Genomic DNA, 9787 nt, shown 5'->3' with positions numbered 1-9787 from the left:
ATGGATTGTCCTTACCGACCTCTGTACGGTTTTTCCTGTTGTGTTAGTTTGGGAATATCCACCAATCTTACTGACAAATCGAGGCACATCGACCCCCCATATGGCCTGCATAATATTTGCTGGGAAATCACAATGGCATGTCTCTAAGCTGTAGCTCTGAAACTAACTATGCAAAGGGTAAAACTGAGTTAAAGGGCTTTCACAGTAGACTTTATAGTGTTTTAACTGGCCAGCTAAATAGATATGTGATATTGCACTCGTATAACACAAAGCAAAATTGAAGTCGGAAACTTTCACAGCGTAAAGGCGATATCAGGAAGCACTTTGAGTTATGACTCAATTTCAAAAGATGTCCTGTGTTTAACCTTTGGACGTCAGTACAGTTAAAGCCTCCTCATCCACTAGCAGTCGTGCAGGACTTACCAAGGTCGAACACGTTACCATAGCTACCGTGATTGTTTACCTTTGAATGTTATTTTCTTTCTTTATTTTGACCCTTTAAAAGGAACCTTTGACCCCCAGAAAAATCGATTTTATTTTAGCTACGATATTACCTCAAGTGATATTCGGAGGAATGACTTGAAAGCTGCAATGCGTGTCGTAAAACCAGCTGGATATATCCCTAGTCAATGTTGATCGATAAGGATTTCAATAATGTTATCAATCATATCACATTCAATAACATGATATATTCCGATAGATAAAGATGCTGCCCAGCACGCAGCTCTCTCTTTCTCAAGAATCGTGCGATCGACGCTCCAAAAACTACTGGTATGGGCATATGCCACCCAGCCTTCCCAGCTTTGCTAGTTCACGTCACACAGTTGCACAGCAAGTTTGACTGGACAGTCATTATTATAAAGGTCTCCCATCTACTAAGTGGGAATGGCTCAATATTACATATTGCAGATTTAACTTTTACCAGTAACTTTCAACAAAGATATTTGTACTTTGACTCGATTACAGCTTTCTAGTCCTTTGTACAACTCTGATTGTATGTGAATTCACTGCCACAATTGCTTTGTATAAAATAATATGCTTAAATACTGAAAACTCCCTTCCATACGACTATATGTCACATTTACATCACATATGTGACGATAATCGTAGGACCTCCACAAGTGTGCTTCATCTGTTGTTCTTTTTTTTTAAACACTCTACACGCGTGTATTTAAATATGGACGCTATGAGGAAACCCTTGAATGCTGTAGTGCAACGGGCTCAACACTCAAGAAGCAAAGGAAGTGTATTGCTGCTGAAGTGATTCCTACCACGGACCGAGGGTGGTGTTACTCAGAGTGCAAAGTGGTGTTCAGGGGATTCATTAATTCATGTGAAAATCCCTCTCCAGCTAAACCAGTGTAAATAACGCAGGTTTCACAATGTAGGTTAGCTAAACACGCCGCTGTTCTGATTCGACCCCAGAGCTGAAGCAGGGGACGGGACATTTTTGAAAAGAAAACGAAAATCAGAAAGGAAATTGGTCACGAAATGAGGCAACTGCGTGTAATCTTCGTTAGAGTTTATTTTTTATCTTTGTTTCGTTTTTAAAAGCTTTGGGTGGAATTATGAAACTGTGTCGAAATCCTGGCCTAAAGAAACATTTTATAATAAAAACTACACTCACTAACTTTGTTACTTATTTAATTGGTCATTCCTTATCGTTGCTTATCGTACTCAGACGCACCTGCACAAATTCGAGGGAAAAAAAAAACGTTATTAAATTTTCCCTCCTAATGATTTTTATGCTAACCTAATTATCGCACCTTAAATACGCCAACTCATTAAAAGTACCCGGCGAGACGCAGTGAACAGATGAGACACTCAAACCCCGGCTGTAACTCAGTTTTCGTTCCGCCCTGAGGACACACGCGCAGAGATGTAAGCAAACACTTGGAGGATAGGAAGAAAAAAAAAAAAAACTGAACAGCTGCAAATCTTCTCTGGCGATCCATCCCCAAAACAGTTTGTCTTTGGGAGGCCTGGACCAGAATCAAATCCTGGGCTCCCATCTGCTGCTCAAACATAAAGCACACTCGCACACTTGCCGTCTCGAGAAAAGGGAAAGAAAAAGAATCCCAGTCAAACCATACGATGACAACATCGCCATGTTTGTTTTGGGGATTTTATACATTTATGTAACCATGGATTTGCAGACGATTTTAGGCGTATGAGGAATATGGATTTCGGTTTTCAGGGCCTCTTACAGTGTAAGCATTTGTAAGATTAAATATATGCAATGTATGAAATGTATGATGAACCGTTGATGTCTCAATGATGAGGAACACAGTCCCCTAATTAAATCCTCCTGGAAGCGATTCGACCGTAATCGTCAATGCAGTGAATAAACCAAACCACAGTCCAGAATGTCCGGTCCATGGTGAATGCAGTCTACAAGAGTTCACCTCCCTAACATCTGAAGTTTAAAGGGGTGATATTATGCCACCAGGTATGAGTGTGATTAGGCAACGCAAATCTGCCTTTTCCTGTGTTTTTTCCTGACATCACAAGTGGGCGTGTCCAACATTTGTAACAGTCCACTGATCTATCAAGGGTACATCTAGATGGACACACCCACTTGTGATGTCACCAAGGCACAGGGAAGGGCAGATTATTAAACGGTTTGTAATGGTTTACCACACTCACACCTGGTGGCATAATATCAACCCTTTAAGAAGAATTCCCCTAAAACACAGAACAGGGATCCCTCCTCCTCTGGCAGACTAAACTAAAAACTCTAAACTAAAGCAAAGGTTACTTAAATTATGAGGAAGTAAAGATTAAGATTGCATGATTACGATTGTATTTGGTAAGGGAGTCCCAAACGTCTTAATTACAGAGGGCTCACAACTGATTAGCAGGCACGATAGCCTATTATATTCCTCCTCTATAGTTGTGTATGATTCTGCATGCTATTTCAACTTTAAGAAAATGTAAATGCAGTTTATTTAATCACAAGGGATATAGGGACTGGGGTCTTTGAACAGTGAGAAAACTGCTTCGCTGGCAAAACGGATTGAATCTTATGACCTTTAATTTGGTTAGGAACTCTTATAACAAATACCATCTGAAAAAGAAATAGCACTTGGGAGGAATAAAACAATGTGTGTGCGCTAAAGTACGATACAATGCAAGAGGCATTCTATTTTAATGAGCATAAAGGTTTTAGAGAATATATTTGAATTTTAGCTATCCAGTCCAATTCCCATGACAAACAACACAAACAGAGATGTATGCGTAGATACATACATAATATGTATGCACGCACAAACACACACACACTCTCTACGCATACTTCTGGATGTAATTACTGAGCAAATTGCGTTCTGAGGAACATTTGGCACACCAATAGAGTGGGACTTTCTGAGGTTCCCACTTTTTCAGGTCTCAGCAAAAATGAGCAAAAAAAGGACTCGACAACGAGATTCAGAAAATGGATTTCATGCCATAAACCACACACTTTACTTTCTACATTACTATTGAAAAGTAAAACTTGTTTAGATGTTCGGAGCGAAGAACGGCCTAAAACTATGAACTGTTACCTCTGGGGGAACTAATCAATAGAATGGATTGCATTCATGCATAATTTATACACAAAGTCGGATTTTAAGTACAAACATAAAAGACTCAACACAGGGTCACATATGTTTATAAAAAAAAAGATTAAAGTTGATGGCAAGGCCGTAGTTACGCGCATACTGATTACCGCTGTCGTCCCACGTCTGTCCTTCAACGCATACGTTCGGAAGAAACCCTGCGGTATCGTATACACAGTGAAGGGTCGGCGTGGGTTTGATTTTGGTTTTATTTTGTCAACGACGACGTTCCGAGAGAGACACCAGCGTTCCGACGTTCCACCGCTCGGCGGCACGGTTCGAAATCCTAGCCGCTTGAACTCGGACGCTAAATGGATCGCAATTGTGTGGCTCATCCTTTGTCTCGTTCTTGTCTGTGAGGCCTGTAGTGTGTCACCGGCTCCAAGGGCCCTGAGGGGGAAAACCCCTTTTCATGCGGACTGCCAAGTGGAGCAGAATATTGCTATGGATCCGCTGCCAGTGAACCCCGGAGACCCAGAGGGGAAGGTTTTTCAAAGCGCGCAGCGGTATCCCTTTCTCTGTAGGGTTCCCTTAAGTACTGGGTAATTACAGAATATATACGCTGCCTGACAACAGCGAGTACTTACGCCCTCACATTCCATTATTCAGGGTATTTGGTAAACAAATAGCCCAATAGCTTTTTTTTGGCTGGGTTTCTGTTACTTTCCTTTAAACGGACCATTCCCATGTCACCGTCAAGGGATCGGCCGTGACAGGGGAACATTTCATTGAAGAAACCTATCCCGTGGTTATGAAAGGCAGACTTCTGTGGAAGATAAACTCTCCGTTCTCGGGCGTCGAGGAGCAGAACATCTTGTATCCGATCTCAGCGGAGCGTGAAGTGGAGATGACAGCATTGATGTGACCCGGTTAATAACGAGAAAGTACAATGCACTGTATGTATTAATGTATTCATATATCTCTATATATAGAGACATAGAAACGTTTTTGTGTGTGTGTGTGTGCGTGTGTGTGTGTGTGTGTCTGCATGTGTGTTTGTCTGCATGTGTGTTTGTATGCATAATGTGTATATGTCTGTGAGTGTGTGTGTGTGTGTGTGTGTGTGTGTGTGTTGATGCATCTTTATTTTTAAACCAAATCAGTTTTCATAAACGACTGCGTTTCGTTGCGAGGGTCATTTGCGTCCCTCTCAAAGCTGTATTCATCTGTATGCATATTGACTCCTCTCAGCCGCGGAAAGCACATTTGGGTTCGCCACCGGCTTCCCCTTTCAGAAGAAAACACCAAATCCATTTCCCATGTCCTCCGCATGCAGCCACGTGTGGGAAAACGTAGGGAAATATTTCGGTCAGGGTTACTTTCTGAAGCTGACACGGCGCAAGATGTGGAACCAAAAAGATTGGGAGAGGGAGAAAAGGCATGTGAATAGTCAAAGGGGAGAAGCACAGCACAGCACCGGAGGCGAGAGGGTAGAGGGGGAGATGGTGAGGGCGGCGGGGGCACGGGGGGGGGATGAGGGAGGAACGGATTCAGAGAATGCCCCCATACAGACGAAAACCAGTCACAAGTCACACTTGTGCTCACCACCACATCAGACAAAAAAACCCCTCTCATCTCATCGCTGAAGTATGGAGTGCTATACCCGACACAGACGTGCTAATAATATTACAGACCGATGACCCACTTAACCCTCTGGCCAGCCTTGACCTCGCCGCGCTCAGCGCTCAGAAACGATCACGGATTGCCCGTGACGGCGGGGCTTCGGCCCGGCCGCCCGGAAAGCCAGACGTAGCCTGGCGATCCGTCCACCGCCTCGCTGAATGATGATGCAATTAAATGTTTCCTCGCGCACAACATATTACAGCTGCTGGGCCCGCGCCGACAATCATTTCTTCCTTAAATAGCACCCCGGGCAGGAAGATAAAATCCAAAGAATGGATTGTGACAATGTATTATTATTATTATTATGGGGGCTTGTTTTTGCTGTTTATTTCTCGGGCCTGGTTTTCGGACACCGTGCAGAATAGTCTCCAGCATTCACGTTGTATATATGGAGTGAATTAAATATGAGGTGGGGCATGGCTTTAGCCAACTGCCAAGGTTACAAGAGAAAGGAGGGGAACGAAGGCTATAAATACATAGAGTCTTAGCAATCAGAGTCTAAGTCTTCGATTACCAAAACTAAAGTATCAGGCTGTCTCACAAGAATTTATAGTTGCTAACTTACGGCCCTCTAGTCGTCCACAATCAATAAATGCCTCTTTATTTAAAAATGTACAATGTTCAATTTGGCCTCTATGGTTAACGGAATATTAGCATAACAAACACGCCATCGTCCTTCATGTGCATGCAGTACCACACACATCGTTCTGCCTTTGAGTGGGTCGGAAAATCGCAGACACCCTCACCAGGTCCCCGTGGTTTAAAGTACAGAGAAAACGTTAGGAACAACCCCACAGTGTGGTGCAGTATCCCTTCAAACTTCTAATAGAAGACAGCCCCCTTAAGCCCTAAACCCTGTATGTGTGTAAGGATTCCTCTTCAGGGCTTTGGTCGGACGAGCGTAGAGCATACAGATAGTGGGTTTAGATGCTCCTGTTGGATCACAGAGCAGAATCAAGGAGGAAAAGCAACAACACGCGCAAGAAATAACATAATGTTGCCTCGGTGTAGCAATTCACAATGATTCGCTATGATGCACTACTTCACAGCTAATACGTCCCCGCTGCTAAAGAAAACATTTTCTCAGTCTCAAAACTAACCGTGACGAAAATGTTTGCCAAACACACACACGCGCGCCATGTCAGTACCACCCTTTCAATGTAGCTCCATCTTTTGCTGGAACTTTTCCTGACCTGTGACACGTGACATTGACATGACACAGGAATGTAGTGGACCGACATCGATGCCGGTAATCAAGACAACACAATTACAGGCTTAATGAAGGGGTTAAGCCTGTAAGGAGGTTGGACGAATCGGGTTGTAATGAAAATAATGAAAATAAACCAAAAGTGTCTGGATTGTTTGGACAAGTATAGTATAGTTAATCTTAATATTTAGTTTGAGCACTATTATTTTTGCTGTTGCAATAGAGCAATATCCAGATCCAGGTTTGTCGTTTTTAACCTGATGCCTGACCGGTTTGTCTCTCTTGGCCCCATCACTAATCATCGTTAGTGAATAGTTCAGCATTAGAGGCTTATGCTAAAGCATTATTGCACTCATAATAGAGGCGTTGGTTCAAAGGCATTATAAAACTGAAATCAATGTTATTGCTTTGTTTTGTATGTGTCATCGCGCTATATTTATGTCATAATTATATATAGTTTATTTTACCTAAGAATATGTACTATTCTCTGTTTCGTTTTTTTCTTTATGAATAAATTGAGATGATGACGATGTTGAACTTGTGAATGATAAATGGACTGCATTAATACGGCACACTTCTAACCAGTGGCCACTTGACAATGTGGCCACACGCTTGACAACATTTACCCATTCACACACACACATTCACATACCGACGGCGGTGTCGACCCCTCAAGGCGACAGCAAGCTCGTCGGGAGCAGTTAGCATGAGGTGTCTTTCTCAGGGACAACTCACCACTCGGCTAGGAGGAGTCTGGGATCGAACAAGCAACCTTCTGGTGAAAAGCCACCAAGCTCCACCTCCTGAGCCACACCCCGCCCCAAACCATGAGCGACATGCCTCACAGAAAGCCTCACACTGAAGGAGAATCAGGTCAAAAACAGGTCGTTTTTCAGGATTTATATTGGTCTGCATAGAACGGGTTCCGTGCACGTTGGCATGCATGTGTTCCATTCATGATAGCACATAAGACGCGAGCCCCCCAGGGTATAACAACATGTCCCAATTCTCCTCCAGTCGCATTCAACTCAATATGATTGAGTCGGTGATGTTGTGACACAGATCGAAGATGTCACAACATGCCGTTCGGTTCACAAAACGGCACAGAAATAAACCGCTTTGCGGATATAAATACTTAAAAGGTCACTCTATGCTTTGACGCAAAGACAAGAAATGTAAAATACAAAAAAGTTTTTTTCTTGTCAAAGGCTCAGATTGTGTCGATGATCATGTTTCCTGTGTGTGAATGTGTGCGTGTGTGGTGCTCGCTAAATACATAAAATTCATTCATCTGTCTTTGTGAACATCCAATTGTTCACGAACAAGGCATATTTCCATGCTAACCATTACGCCCCGGAGACAGGCATCTCCTAATATCATCCAGATTTCTCTCTTTTTTTCTTCCAAACGGCAGGAACTCGTCCTCTGGTCCAAAAATACAGAGTTGGTTGCGCTCCCAAAACGGAGTCGAAGGCTTCTGTTTCTCTGTTTGGCAGACCACGGACAGAAGCTATCACCAAGCCATCTCCAGATGTCCCATCAACCAGAATGACTCCTCCATGACTCATCGGTCAGCGATCCCCCTCCCCCAAACGCCAACCACCATCGCTGGAGTTTCCCCCCGACTTTCAGCCAAGTTGGGATCGTGGTAGAGGTCACTTATCACGGAGGTGGAGTAGCAGAAGGTGGTGGAGGTCAGATCGGATGAGATAAACTCCCCCCTCCCCCACCACCAACAGCCACCGGGGGAGTTTCCCCCCCCTGACTCTCATTCACGCTAGTATGTGGTTCATGGTAGAGGTCACTTGTCGTGGGGGTGGGGGAAGAAGAAGGTGTTGAGGTCAGATCACGGAAGATAAACTCAGGCGAACGAATGAAATCACATCCCCCCCCCCCAGTCATAGTCGACTTCCTCGAGTTGTTCAACCCGCGAATTCCGACCGATATCTCTTGACCTTCTCACGTAATTACCGAGCCTCCATCGGTCGGAGAAGGTGCAGTTATGGAACGTTTCCGATCGAATTAAACTAAACAAATGGGATAAAACGGTCCGTCCGTCATTGTCTGGAAGTTCATCGTTTATTTCTGCAAACTGCAAGTCTGCTGACCTTAAAACCCGACGGAAATTAACAAGTTTGGTCGGAAAAGCCCGGAAGCAAAATGGTGGATTCAATATACAGTTTCACTTTTTTGGTAATTATTTTGCGGTAAATACTTTTGAATACACACACAGACACACACACACACACACACACACACACACACACACACACACACACACACACACACACACACACACACGCACGCACACACACACATAGGGAGGCTGATGTTCCAATGGCTTAGGGGCCTGTGTGTTCCTGTTACATTCTTGACGTCGGCAGTCACAACAATTAAGTCATTCTCCTCCCCATAGGCCTTCTGCACACTATGCTTTAAAGAGCCTGATAGGAGAGACATACATTGGCTGTATACAGACACGCATATTCGCACACAACACGTACACAAACGCAAACATATTCAGACACACACACACACACATATTCACACCCACACACATGCAACCCGTACCAACTCAGTAAGACCCAAGTGTGTGTACACGCATACAAACGTACAAAATACAAATGTCTTGCGTAAGACATGTGTACACACAAAAAAACACTTTCTCACTCACACACACACGCATACACACACACATGCGCGCGCACACACACACACACGTGCACACACACACACACACACACACACACAAAGATACACGTCCATATTTACAGACAACCCCACAAGGAGACTCTCTCTCTCTCTCTCTCTCTCTCTCTCTCTCTCTCTCTCTCTCTCTCTCTCTCTCTCTCTCTCTCTCTCTCTCTCTCTCTCTCTCTCTCTCTCTCTCTCTCTCTCTCTCTCTCTCTCTCTCTCTCTCTCTCTCTCTCACAAACACACAAACACCAATGTGTGTATTTAGGCGTATGCAGTGTATTTATAGCATGTGTTCCTGTACTCTGTCTTACTTAATAATCATATGCTGCCGTTGCCAGGACTCCAGTGAAGTCAGGAGTTTCCTGTTTTCCAGTGTGAGGTACAACGGAATACATAATTATACATACGTTTGACGCATCAATTATATACCACAACACTATTCTTACAACTTCGGAACAGTCTTGTACAGTAAATAACCATTTTTATTACAGCCAATGGTGTAGGAAACACCCAAACAACGTTATTATTTGGTTATGACTCATAGCTCCATTCATCACAAAAGGCCAATTATGAAAACAACAAATAGTTTGGTAAAATCTAGCTAATTATATCTATCTATCTTCAAACGATGACGATGGTGCATGCCTTCTTCAACACTGTGTGT

The sequence above is a fragment of the Gadus morhua genome, chromosome 4 (genome assembly GCF_902167405.1).
Source record: "Gadus morhua chromosome 4, gadMor3.0, whole genome shotgun sequence".
Taxonomy (NCBI): Eukaryota; Metazoa; Chordata; class Actinopteri; order Gadiformes; family Gadidae; genus Gadus; species Gadus morhua.
The sequence above is the reverse complement of the archived record's forward strand: the minus strand, read 5'-3'. Positions refer to the sequence as shown.